Below are 14,912 nucleotides of genomic sequence, written 5' to 3'. Positions count from 1 at the left end.
TTCAAGACAATTGCATCAATAGTGATGAAATGTCTAGCTAGCTACTTGTGGAAAAAGAAAACATGCCAGAGCAAACATAAATAACAGATGAGTCCAGTTTCCAATGTAAAATCTCAATCATGAAGATGATGGAAAAAACATAGGTGAATATTTTCATAATCTTTGGGGTTCAGAAATATTCAAATTTTATAGGTAACTCATAGACCACAAATTAATCATGTTTAAATTTGAAGTCATAAATGAAAACTTTCATATGACACAGTACTATAAAAATAAAAACAAAACTAAGGAAAAGATGACAAATTTTTCTGAGACAAACATGCCATACAAGGCGTTGATATTTTCAATATATAAAATTATTTACAAACTGAAAATGATTATATATAGTAATATTAATAATCCACACAAACAAGCTATTATTAGAGAAGAAATACAAGTTCTTGATATTTAATTAACTAGTAGTGAAACAGAGCAGGACCTTATGGTCCATCCCCCCCATGTCCTCTGCCTGCCTTTTGTCTGTCGAAAAACTTTAGTCACAGAATAAGTTTAATCAGAGAAGTGAGAAAATGCAAAAGCAAAAGAAAGCAGGCAAACAGGACAAAATAATAATAGTTTAGTCATTAAGCAAAGTCACGGACCTTTAGTTCCTCCTCAAGGGCTATAGATCGTATTCTGAGCCATGTCCTGTGAGCTGTCTTATAGAAACGGAAACCCTCACCAGGTGGAAGAAGTTAACTACATGATGACCAGCCTGTAGCCATGACATAAGCTACCACAATCCTGAGAACTGGCCTCAAGGAAGTGGGAACAAACCGACTCTGGAGCTGAAGATTAAGTGTACTTAAAACAATCAAGACCACACTGATCAGACCACCACATGACCAATTTCAAGACAACTGTCAGAGCTGACTCTGCTGTTTCTGCATGTAGCCCCCTCCCTCTGTCTATAAAAGCTCTTGCCCGCTGACTGTCAGGGAGGGACTCGGCCTTTGGACATGAGTCTGCCCTCCCGCCCAGTTGCAGACCTCTGAAATAAAGCAAACTTTCCTTTCCACCAACCTTGCCTCTTGGCATTTAAGCTGCAAGCAGCCCCAAATTAGTACTGTACTCACGTCCGATCCTGTTGGAGATGTAAATTGTTATAACTCATATTTTAAAAATATATTCTGACTGCTAGCCCCAAACTGGAAAGAACTCAAACAGTTATGATTAGAGAAACAGTTAAATTAATTGTTGTATATCAATATAACAGGATGCTACCGGCCATTACAAAGGATACTGTATATCAAAGGTCTCCTTGATGTATTTTTTTGGGTGGAAAAAACTGCTTACAAAAGAGGATAGGCTGTATTATGCCATTTATAATATAATTTACTGTGCTTAAGTAATATTTAAACATTAACATTATTTTCTTGTATAATATAAATTTTATATAATATACTTAATATGAAAAACATAATACATAAATGTATATAGGTAAAAATTATATATACATATACAATCTCCTTCATTGAACCAGCTTAACACAGGAAGATGCAAAAAGAAAACTGCTTTTTCTCAGCCCACTGCTTCAATCACATTCCAACAGATATTCAGTGCCTTTGGATGATATTTTTGACAGATCCCATATGCATCAGTCTGGGTCACATCAGGAAGCAAGCAGATGGCGCACTCAACATTGAAATAAAAGGAAGTGTAATAAGGTGGTATTACAGAGATAATGTTAAGAGTAAGGAAACTAGGAAGAGATAGTGATGCTCTCAGGGCTCCCAACAGTGGACACTAATACCAGCTGTATGCCTTCAGAGGTAAGGTTAGGGAACAGTTAGTTACTTGAACCCCTGAAGCAGTAAACCATAGCCATGGAACTCCACAGGGGTTGTCCACATGGGTAAGAACCAGACATTATCAAGCCACACCCAGTAAAGAGGGTGTAAGTGAAATAAATACTTTGAATTCTCTTTCCTCCCTCTCTCTGAGGTCTTGCTGGTGCCTTAATTGGATGGACACAATAAGAAGCCAAAGGACATGGGGGCCAGGGAAATGCAGGGGTCGGCCTCCTGGGCAAGAAGCTGGGCAGGAAAGAGCAAGGAATGGATCGGGAGGTGCAAACATAGAATAACCAGCACAACAGAGCACTGGGGCAACATTTAGGCAGCAAAATAGTCTCATTTTCAAGTTAAAAAGTCAAGTCCACTCTATGTAAAAACTCCAGCTTACATTTGGTTTAAAGCTCCTCCCGCTCCACCCACAGGGGCCATCAGTGGCCTTTGCATTGTGCAGTCTCTCCCCTTTCTCCCTCCCCACGCATTGTGTTGCCTCTGGCTTCTCCAGTGATGGGCGGGTCCTGGGGATAAGAATGGAAGAGGATACAGATCTTTTTTCTCATGTTGTTTCTTGCCCTTGCTTGACTGATACGTGCTCACTGTCCCAGCAAGAATCCAAAATAAACATTCACGGGGCTTCCCTGGGGGCGCAGTGGTTGAGAGTCCACCTGCCGATGCAGGGGACACGGGTTCGTGCCCCGGTCCGGGAAGATCCCACGTGCCGCGGAGCGGCTGGGCCCGTGAGCCATGGCCGCTGAGCCTGCGCGTCCGGAGCCTGTGCTCCGCAACGGGAGGGGCCACAACGGTGAGAGGCCTGTGTACCGCAAAATAATCATTCACTTATGGGCAATTTGTGGGATGGTTGGGTACCTTCACATCATGAACTATGCCCTTTTACATGGACCATGCACTCTTCTGCTGCTGTGCTGAGATGTCCCTCAGCTTCTGTCCTTTGGTGATATCTGAATACTAGTGGTTTTCTATATAGGTCACTCATCGGAGTATCTTTTCCTCTATTTTACAACTATAAGTTATAGAAAATTGACAGTAATGCGAATAATTCATGTCCATAGAAATGCAAGTTTTGTCCAGTGGAATGGACATCATTGTCAGGTGAATTGTTGCCAGTTTTGCATCTATTAAATGGATTAATTAACATTCCCAGTGGGCTTACGTATTCATCTATTCTTTGGATTTTTTTTTTTTTTTTTGCGGTACGCGGGCCTCTCAGTGTTGTGGCCTCTCCCGTTGCGGAGCACAGGCTCCGGACGCGCAGGCTCAGCGGCCATGGCTCTGTGGCATGTGGGATCTTCCCGGACCGGGGCACGAACCCGTGTCCCCTGCATCGGCAGGCGGACTCTCAACCACTACGCCACCAGGGAAGTCCTGGATTTATTTTTAAATTGTGATCACTTACTGATTTCCTCATTAGGAAAAAAATCTAAAATCTTTGGTACATGTTTATTTTATATGAGTCATGGTTTTCCTTTTCTTTCTTTAAATATTCTTTAATCATATGACATAACCTTTCTTTTCTAGCATCTACCTGCTCCAGCAGGAAGCTCTTTGTGGTAAGGTCCTTTTCAGATGACTGACTTAGCCACATCTGACAGCTTCCTTGTGGCACATGGGAATTCACACACTGCTGAGCCACCAAAGGCAGGAGGCAGCCAGCTATCACTCTTTCTCTTTTCATTCTGCTGTTCAGAATAGCTCCAGACAGGCATGGACCAGGGAGGAAGATTTATTCTCCGGCTTTTCTTGAAGGCACACAATTTCCCAACCTCTTCTTTTTATCCTAGTTCTTTATCTTGTGCCCTACTTGCTTGGCCTAAGTGTATTAGAAAAACAGTGCTTCTCCCTTCTCTCATGGAGAGGAAAACAGAAACACTGCTGTACTGTTTATAGCTTAGGAATTCCTACACTCACCCCACCTGGGTCCCATGCCAAGTGTTTAATCTTCTCTTTGACTGGTTTTCAGGAATGGTTTGCTATCATTGCAGATAGAATTCCCTGGGAAGCAGGCTTTTATAGGAAGTGTAGCACACAAGTTTATTGGGATTGATATCAACATGTGTGGTGGGGTGAAGAAAATGCGATTTGGGACAGAGAGAGCTTTAGCTGTGATTCAGTCACAAGGGCTTCAGCAGATCCTATGGACAGCTCTAAAGCTGGGAAAGCCGTCTAGAGTTGTCTCAATTTGATGTAAGAAGGCTGGTCCTTGTAAATCCTTCATCAACTAGTAATTGGGTGTGGGTCACCTCTGGGAAGAAGGAAGTGACAGCTTTGTTTAGCCAAGTATAAGTTGTGGAGAGTCACTCAGGCTGCCAAAAATTGGAATTTGGGGGAATGAATGTTTTGATCCTGGAGTGCGGATCTGGTCTTTGAGGGGGGACCATATCTTCTAATTAATCATTTGTCAATATGCTTAACACCTGTTAATGTGTTAAGTTAATTAACGTGCTACTTGTTTGCCTATGTTCTCAGCATCACTGGGACTTCACCCCAAATATATAAGATAATAGGAACTATCTCAACATACAATTATGAGTAGTATGCATATGTAGGTGAGTATATGCATAACATTTCAAAGCATATAGAGATACTGGAAAAGACTGTGCTTAAAATATTAACAGTGTGTATCTCTAGGTGGTGGGATCCTAGGAGGGCTCTTTTTCTTGCATTTTTTAACATATTCTTGAATTTTCTAAATAAAAATCTCAGGAAATAAAGGCTATGAATTAAAAAACAAACAAGCAAGCAGACAGAAGACAAATAGGAAAAATAAACCCAATTTTTTTTTTGTAGAGGCCAAGATGATGTAGTAGAGGGACCCAGAGCTCACCTCCTCTCAGGAGCACACCAAAATCACAACTATCCTCAGAACAACCATCAAAAAACCCCCTGGAACCTACCAGAAAAGATCTCCTACCACTAAAGACAGGCACCACATTGGGGAACCACAAGGAGACGCGGGTAGGAGAGGCAGACGCGCGGTATAATCAAATCCCATACCGACTGGTGGGCGACCCCCCCCACACAGGCTGGAGAGTAATTACACACTCCAGAGGTTCTCCCACAGGAGAGTTCAGAGGCCCACGTCACGCTCCCCAGCCCGGGGGTCTGGCACCAGGAAGACGAGCCCCCAGAGCGTTTGGCTTTGAAGGCCAGCCGGGCTTCATTGCAGGAGCCCCACAAGACTAAGGAAACTAGACACTTCACTCTTAAAGGGCGCACACAAAATCTCAAGCAAAAGCAGTAATTTGACAGGCGCTGGGCCAGGCCTACCTGCTGGTCTCAGAGAGTCTCCCGGAGAGGTGGCGGCAGAGGGCGGCTGTGGTTGCCTCTGGGGAGACGGACGCTGGCGGCAGCCGCTCCTGAGAGCTGCTCCTCCTGCTGACGAAGCTGAGGAAGCCGCTGCGGCGCATGCCCGGGACCCTCCCCCCAGCTCCCGAGACTCCTCGGGCCACACAGCTAACTGGGCCCATCAGCAGACAGGCTGCTTAAAGACTAACGGGCCCACAGCTGCCTCTGGTCATGCCCCTAATCACGGCCCAGCCCACCGGAGGGCCCGGACCCAGTTCCACCACCAGTGAACAGGCACTGGCCCCTCCCCCAGGAAGCCTCGCCCACCAGGAGACAGACGCCGGAAGCAAGAGAGCTCTGAGCCTCAGCGCAGGCCAGGCCCTAACCCGGACCAGCTGGGCCCTCGCCCCGCCCACTAGCCGGCCAGCCCTGCCTTCCGGACACCCTGGACCCCATACCCAACTGGGTCAGGAACTGGCCTCCCCCTCAGTGATCTGAAACGGGCTCTGGGATGCCTGGCCCTGTAGCTGGACTCCAGGAACCAGCTCTGCCTGCCAGTAGTCCGCCACTAACGCCAGCATCTGGCTTTACCGGCTAGGGGGTGGGCAACAGCCCCGGAGTCTTTGGGACGCCACCAGTGAGCCAGCGCTAACCAGGGGCCCCGAGGATTCCACAACCAGACGCCTGGTGACCAGGCCTCGCTGAACAGCAGCTGGCGGCATCCCCAGGGGCAGGGCCTGGCAGCCACTCGGACTACCGGCCGACCAAGGCTACCAGACCACCCACATAGTCAGTCCACCACAACAGAAGGACCCACGCAGCCCTTTTAACCCCTGGAGCGTATAGCTTGGGTGACGAGAGGGGAGGGCACTGCTGGGACATCTAGGATGCCTCCTACAGAGGGCCACTTCTCCAACGTCGAGAGAATATAACTAATGTACCACATGCATACAAATACAAATAGCAGCAGATAAATAAACCCAGAGTCCACTTTAGTCCACAATGGAACTTATTAAAGGATATTCAATAGCACTCAGCTTCAGAGTGAACACTTGACCACCACTGATCCCAGGTAAAGACAAGAAATTGCATTGATGACACTGGGCACAGGATGTCATGACTTCTGTCAGAGAATGGGTGCCTTCAGTAATGCCCTTGCCTGAAAATGGATTTCACGTGGAAGCAAGCTTGCAAAGCAGTTTTGCCTGGGTGTGTTTGATCCATGATATCTATGTCACATGCTCACGCCCTAGCTTTTAGATCTCCACTTTCAGTGAGCAGGATTTATAAGGCAGACGGGTTCCCCAAATAGAAAGAGTATTTAAAAGGCACTTAGTAGGCAGAAAACATAACAAATGACCATTACCATGTGTTCTATCAATATAGGTAGAAAATAAGTAATAATCTTTAATTAGAAAAGATAAAAGTTATTAACGCTCATTTCTAGACTTCTAACCGCCTTCTCGCAAACCTGTTGTTTATGTTTCCAAAGTGTTTTTTTAGACAACTTTGAAATATGATTAGTAAAACCAGCTTGTGTTTACAGTTCTGCTTCTTGGTCTCAGGTTCATTTTTCCTTATTTGTAAAATGGGAGCAATAATATCCTTTTTTTTTTTTTTTTAGTAATATCCGTTTTGAAGTGTCGTTTGTGTTCTAGAAAATGGTTATGGAACGGCTGACTCGTAGTAGTCATTGGATAAGAAGTAATCGAGTATCATTAATATTACTTTATCATTATTGTCATTGCTGTATTCATAAGAGTAGGGCAGGCGTGACAATTTTTCAGGTTGATTCTCTTTCCTAAGAGTATTGGTCATTATGCCACCTATGTACATGTTTAATGCAGAGAAAGAGTGTTGACTCTTTTTCCTACAGATAACTAAATAGGTTTTCCTATCCTTCAGACCCTGTGCATATACAGTACGTACTTCTGTTCTCATGAGGCACTCTTGTTCAGCTTCTTGAGAACTCTGTCAAATGTACACATTTTCCCCATCATTGGTTATTCTGCTTTCTGTTCATGTTACATTTATTCGAAGTTATCCTTGCAATATTGTTCTTTTCCCTAAACAATATCTGTAAATTGAACTAAGTTGCACTGAAAGATTCTGTATTTTATGGATAGTTTTTTACAAAGATAAGCTACTTTTGCATATCTTTCACGCTAGTGGAAACATTTTTGACATCAGATAGTCTTTGGTTTTTTGTCCTATTGAAATATTTCCTGTAGTAGTCAGTGGTAAAATAATCTGGCCCTAACTGTGTTGAAGGACATTGATGTCTCTAACTTTAAATCAATCCATAATCTATTTCTGACTTGGTACTATTTGTAATATGTATTTTTTAACTCTTTCTCATATATATTGCTCTATTTTCCTGCCAATATATATGCTCATACTATCACATATATTGAATGTTTCTTAGCTCTTTCCTGTATTATTGGATTGATGTTTCCTCCTTTTTAAATGTAATTTGAAGTAGTATATATTTATAACAGTTTATGATTCCAAAAGGGAGGAATGAGAAAATTATTTAATATGTATATTTTATGAGAGTGCTGGGCTTTTCATAGTCTGGAAATATGCTGTTTTTGTTCTGCATCTTTTGCTTGAAATAGTACTTCTTGGATGTCATGATAATAATGTAAATGAATTGTTTTTTAAAACACTGGGAAGTTTTTTAAAAAATAAAAATGTTATTGGTATCCTTTTGCAAGGGCATCAGGCATCCTAATTCATTAGGTACAGTCTAGAAGTAATAACATTATATTATTAATGCTTACAAATAATGTAAAAAGACGACGGAGATTTGAATCAGTGAATAAGAGATTATCTGACTACTGGCTCTCCTTATCTTCAAAGCTGGGTTTATCCTCATTTACCTCTTCACAAGAGAATATTTTAATCAAAGACCATAGATTTTTATTCTCATAAATCTTTAACAAAAGCCTTTTAAGATCTAAATTTAAAAAATAAATAAAGTAAAAGGTGCTCTGGGAACAAATAATTTTTAAATATACTGCCTAAGGAAAGTATTATGAAATAACTATGGGATTATAGCATTGCTAGCTCTGTATGTTATTACTAAATATAAAAATGTCATACTTCTCCAAATTCACAAAATCTTGGCCTTAGTCAAGATGCAATCTGAACTCTTGTTAAAGAAAAAAAAATGATCAGATCTAAGACAAGTTTTATGAAATATATAAATATGCTTGCCATCAATAAGCAGGCATAGAAGAAGCCTTCTGACTGTCAAAAGGCAGAGAGATGAGAAGATCAGAATTCAAACTGGCAGGGTAAATACAACACATGAAAAATTCTTACAGTAAATTAGAAGTTTTTAATTAAAAAAAATTAAGTTACCTGCATGTGCTATGGACATGTGGCTGGAGAGTATTTCTTTGTACAATAATGCGGTGACTTATGTAAGTGAAATCTCGATTAACTGTCTGGTTCACTGACGAAAAACCTAGGCAGCTTTTCCCAAGATATGCTTCAGTATGACATTTTCTGTAAAAACACATTTCTTTGGTTAAATAACTGAGAGGCATTGCAAAATGTATTATACACTACCAAATGTAAAATAGCTAGCTAGTGGGAAGCAGCCACATAGCACAGGGAGATCAGCTCTGTGGTTTGTGACCACCTAGAGGGGTAGGATAGGGAGGGTGGGAGGGAGAGAGACGCAAGAGGGAAGAGATATGGGAACATATATATATGTATAACTGATTCACTTTGTTATAAAGTAGAAACTAACACACCATTGTAAAGCAATTATACTCCAATAAAGATGTTAAAAAATATTAATGTTTATATATAGTTATTAAAGGCTTTTAACAAGTAAAAAGATGTGGTATGACTTTCTTTCCAATGAATTTTGTTGTTAGCACTGTGCATTTTGTTTGTTTCGTTTTGGTTTTTGGTCCAGATGACTTTTTTTTTTCACATTCTTGTTTATATTTTGTGGAAATGGAGTGCAATGAAACAAACATTTGGAAACACTGATTCAATGTAATACATGTAAGTCTGCATTAAGAGATTTATAATCCACTCCTCTTAGAGGTAAATATTGCCTTCTTTCATAGGCTGTGTTTTCACAGAAAAAATAATTGAAGAAAGTGCATATTTGCAGAACATCCTCACTTATGAAAAATAAAAGGCATAATTATCAAAGAAGAAATAAAGGATCAGTCTGTATTTTGAGTGACTATTTCAATCTGGCATTCACTTTGGTAGATGTTTTAATTCTTTATAATATAATTTATTTACTACTATTTTTCCAGGGAATTTTTTTCTTCCTAAAATAAATGATGTTATTACATGGCAAAGCCTTCCATGTAATATGAGAGACAAAGTTATCACATTTGACTATAATTTTTACTAAATATTTTTATTTACATTTATTTTAAAAATCCAATGTACATTTTAAAATTTTACAATATATTACATGTATATTTTTTCTAATAATCCCAATAAAAGCATATTTCTAAAAGTATATAGTATACTATTTAGAGATTTTATTGGAATGTAAATATTATAACAATAATTTAACTAAAGTGATAGTTTAAAATTAAACTGTACAATATTATACTTTTGGAAGAAGTGCTTATACACCTTAAAATTATATAGGGACATTAGCTCTACAGATATAAATTATATTGTCCCAGAAAGTAGAGTTATGAGGCCAAAATTTATTTTTTCCTTGTTATAAAAAGTACATAGCAGTTATTGTTTTTGTATTTAGGTATAATATTGTCAGTCTCTTAAAAAACATAAATTGTACTCTATATGTGGAAAAACTAAAAATTTATCATGCTTTAAAAATACGTAAGGTTTTGAAACAAGAAGTTAAAAAAAATAACCAAGAGAAAAAAGTGGTATGTTTCCAGCACACTCTTAAGATAAGCAATGTGTTTTTCTGTAAACAAAATTTCTAATCATGAATAAACATAGACCTTCCAATGAAAGTCCTTGTGAAGAATTAGCACACTGCTCCTACATTTCCCAAAGGAAACTAAGGGTGTATGTGTTAGATAATATAAATATTGGGTAAGCATAATTGTATTCTGAAGAGTTTCCTATACATTTTGAATAATCACAAAGTCATTTCTGTTGAGAAGCCATATACTTGAGTTCAAGTAGCCCATTTTTCAGATAAAAATACAGCATGTCTCTATTAGTGTAGGACGAATATAAGATGCAACTAATCTAATTTTCTATACTTAAGCAATTAAGGGAATTCTATTTAAATGTTATTCCAATAACTATTTTATGGTAGGGCAATTCAATCTTTTCTTTTGGAAAGTAGCTTTATTTTGTTGTAGTCCTTAGATTTTTCAAATAGGAAATTTGGGTATTTGAGGTTAAGACCATTTTGTTGGATTCTCTGGGTAATGAAAAGTGTCCCAATTATATTTTCATCTATTGGATAAATGTAATTGGGGAGAAGTTCAGAGGATTAAATTAAAACTTTAAAGTACCAGATTATTATTACTTACATACATCTTCAGAACATGATAATCAGAAAAATGCAACTTATTCAAACAATGAATAATTAATGCTTTCAGCCATGTACTTTTCCTTCTGTTTACTGATTTTTGAAATGATTCATCTTTTCTGAGGTCATGAAAAACCAAGCTAATCCAGACACTATACACTGAGAAACTAAGCCTGTAGAAACTGCAACACTTGGAAGGATATCATTTGCCTTTTATTTTCTCAATATATATTATTGAATTTGTTGAAGCCACCATAGAGAAGATCATATTTGCAAACAATGGCTTTGAGCTCAAAGCAAATTATGCATTTTAATGAGAGTAACTGCCTTTAATCTTTGACTATTTTTTGGTTATTCATTTCCCTTTAATTTTCAAAATGTAATATAGTTCCTATAATTCATTCCCATATTTGAACAGTGTGTTTTATGGACAATGACTGAACATTGTTATCGGTAAATAGGCATCTGAATTCCCTTTGACTATCCATTTGCACAGCATTACAGAATGTAGAGAGATGGTAGGTAAGCCAAAACCTAAAATCATTTCCTGACAATTCAGGTCAAGTCTTGCTGTTACACAAAATGGATTAAAATATATTTCCCTACCATAGCAGAACAATTTAACACAACATTGCAGATATAATGTCAATTTTCTTTGACATTTTCAGCACATCTTAAATTTGAAAATATGTGGCTAAACTACATTAAAAAATACTATACATTTTAGACAAAGTAGCCACCATGTTAAAATATTCCTCTAGTTTATCTTAAGAGTTTACGCCAGGAAAAATTTTAACAGTTTTTGCATTTACCACATTATCACATTAATCCACCTAGATCAATCTTACTTCAACTCTGGAAATATGTAAAGTAGAGAACTATCCTATATAAGCATTTGCAAACTGCAGAATAAAACTCTGATTATAAATAACATGGAACAAAAACAAATAGAGAAAGCTGAGGCAGAATAAGTTCGATTAGTTTTATTTCCATTTCCTGATCTTTGGTAAGATAAATGATCTTTTGACCTTCATAATCATGATCTGAATATTGACAGGAGATTATTCTGGGCCACTCTTAAAGAAATAACTTAAAATAAGTTATCAAATGACACTTACCACTTCTTAGAAGAAACATGTATATTTTTTAGAAGTCTAGAGGTTATTTGCGTTATTCAGTTGTACACATTCAGGGGTGGTGAAAATATGGTAGGTCAATTTTCTTTAAAGCAGTGTGGGAAGCTGATGAATCAGTCAGAGCCTGGAAATATACTTTCCATGTCATCATTGACAATAGTTGTAGCTTCAAACTGAATCTAAATCATCCTTGAAAACCGCAGAGTTATTGCAATGAAAATGGTGGTTACCTACAAATTGATAATATTAAATACTGGTTCTCTGATTCAATTGTTTTTCTCTGTTTTAATTGTTCCAATTAATAAGTATTTACCACCATGAATTTTTCCATGGTAACCATGCTAAGATAACCAACCAACATAATAACAAGCTGTATTCAGGAAAATGAACTGGTCTGTGTACTCTTTTTAAAAAACCATAAAATCTAAAGTTTCTGAATTGGACAATTATCTGGTCTAAATGTCTTTATATAATTTGTTAAATATTTTGCGAGTTAAATATTGGAGCTTTCAAATACCATACCATTTTTAGATCAATCAATATGGTTGGCCATAAAGATTTATTAGACTGTACTCTGGGGTCACCTTAACAATACAAAACTTTAGGATGCCCAATTTTAAAAGAATAAAGTACCCCAAACCCTACCCCATTTATATGATTCCACTTTCCCTTAGGGGCACATGACCAAGGTATAAGTTCATTATTTATTATGTTCAATGACAAATATTTTAAAAATGCCTTCAGAGAAATTCAAGATACTAAGATTGATAATTTACTATTCAATCATTATAGAATTGCAGGGATAGAAAGAATCTTGTCAAACCATAAGGAGAATCTTGCAACTCCGTTTTAGAACTACCCCTAAAACATTCCAGAATAATGTAGGAACACCTGACTCAACAGATTCGTCCCAGAGAGAGACAAAACTGTCTTAGCTTGGAATATGTTTTGTGATAATACTCAGGTCAATTTTACTAACTTATTCTAACAGACCCATCAAAAGGAAAAGCAACTAATAAGTCATTCAACATAACATAAGCAACACTGAGGGTTTTAAGCGTTTTGAATGGGTTAGATTCCAAAAGTAGACTGTGAGTCTACCAGAATCCTTCCGGTAGAATGTGATTGCACAATGAATTAGCAGTCTTTTCTTCCCCCCAGGACATCAAAGCTCATATGTTTTATCATTAGAATACCGTTCTGAGATTTATTTTGATGGGGAGAGGCATTCCATAGTACAAAACTTTTTGTCAATGCTGAGTAATGTATCATGCTCACACTCAAGCAAGCATAATTTCCCACATGCAGCCAGGAGATAAAATCAACAGGGATAATGGTCTGTGTTAGAAGAGAGTATGTCCAAAGCCAAAACATGAAATCTCACAAGAGATTGTGATGAAAACTGTGATATGATGTTATGACTTAGAATCCAGCTGTAGATTTAAAAACTGTAGTGTACATTTATTCTTGCTTTATATTTTAGCAGTAAAACATTGTTTATGTTATCCAAATCTAATAAATTTTCTCAGTCTCTGTTCTCATGACTGTTTTCCAAATTGGCATCCTGGTATTCAAGTGGTTGGGTTGGCATATAGCCTACTGCACAACACCCGGAAAATGTAATGACAAAAGTCTTTGTGACTTGAAATTATAAGGTTCTCCTTCTTCTTAAACTGCTTACCATAATGAGTGAGACTCACCCTATCAATATCTCATTGCTTATTTTCTTCATAGAACTTCTCATATTACCACATTATCTTGTTTATTAATTTTTTTGCATTCTCTTACCAGCCCCAAAACTCCACAAGAGTCATGGAATTCTCTATCTGTTTGGTAAACCACTGTTTGTTCACCAGTGTCTAGAATAGTAGAATAGTGCCTGACATGGAGATACTTGTTACCATTTAGTAAATAAATGAGCAATGCATGCACTAAAACTAAAACGCAAAAAAGTATAACAGGTGATTTACTTAACCACTCCTAAACACAGCCTTCATGTTTATAAAACTGGGATTAATTAAATTTAATACAAAAATATATGAGATTATAATTAAAGGACTAACATAAATTGTCTTAATTCAGTGTAAAATAAAGAATATAGGCTTAACCAATGTTGGTTCATGTACTTCTCTCTTTGAACAGTTGATTATCAAGTAAAATTGTTATCTGGAGCTCAGATAACTCTCATAACCCAGGTAATTCCATTGCATGCTCTGAATTATGTAATGGACCATAATTTATCAAGGGCTTGACAACACCTCACTTCTGTTCCTTATTTCATTTCAGTACATTATTGTATATGTTATACTTCCACATTAGTGTAAAAGTAAATTCTATATAGCACAGACTTAAACGTTAATATTTTAAAGGATATTAATATAACATTGATGCATTTAAAGATATTTTGAATTTAACCCCCTTAGTTTACATTTTGGGAAAGCTAGGCCCTGTATTGAGTTGAAAGACCTTGAGACCATCTCACTGCTAAAATAGAGCAGAGGTAGTGCAATTAATCAATCACTCCAGAACCTTTGACAGGATAGACCACAATGCCACTCCTTCCTGGAGAGCTTGAACTTAGTTCTAGAATCATTCTCAATAAAATGTTGCATGGTGATAGCTCTTGTCTCCAAAATTTTTCACGTGACACAGAAAAGAAGGTAAACTTCTGTTTGGTAACTAACAAGAAACAACAGCAACAATTTCAGTTTATACAAGTTGTCTTCAGTAGCTGTTCCTTTAGCAATATGCCATTGTTCTGAAAACACTAGTATAATATTGCATTGGAATTATCTGGCTTAATATCCATTGCCAATCTCCACTCTCCAATACCCCACTTAATGGAGAAAAGAGTTTACCAAACACCAGGCACTACTTTCGTTGGTAAATGGTGTGAAGGATCTGCTGGAAATAAGTTTGCGAGTGTCTGGTTGCTTACTAGAACCATCCAAAACTTTGTTGTAGATTAAATAAAGCTATAAAATGTATATTTGATTCCCCAAAGTAAAAGCACTCATTTATTTTCTATTTAGATTTAACATTTGAAAGCTTTTGTAAGGAGTGTAAATGATTCTGGTTTTGTTTATTTCTAATATCCAAACTAGTGTATAGAGATATTTGGACAGCAAAGAAAAAAAAGTA

The sequence above is a fragment of the Globicephala melas genome, chromosome 21, assembly GCF_963455315.2.
Source record: "Globicephala melas chromosome 21, mGloMel1.2, whole genome shotgun sequence".
Taxonomy (NCBI): Eukaryota; Metazoa; Chordata; class Mammalia; order Artiodactyla; family Delphinidae; genus Globicephala; species Globicephala melas.
This window is presented reverse-complemented; position numbering follows the sequence as displayed.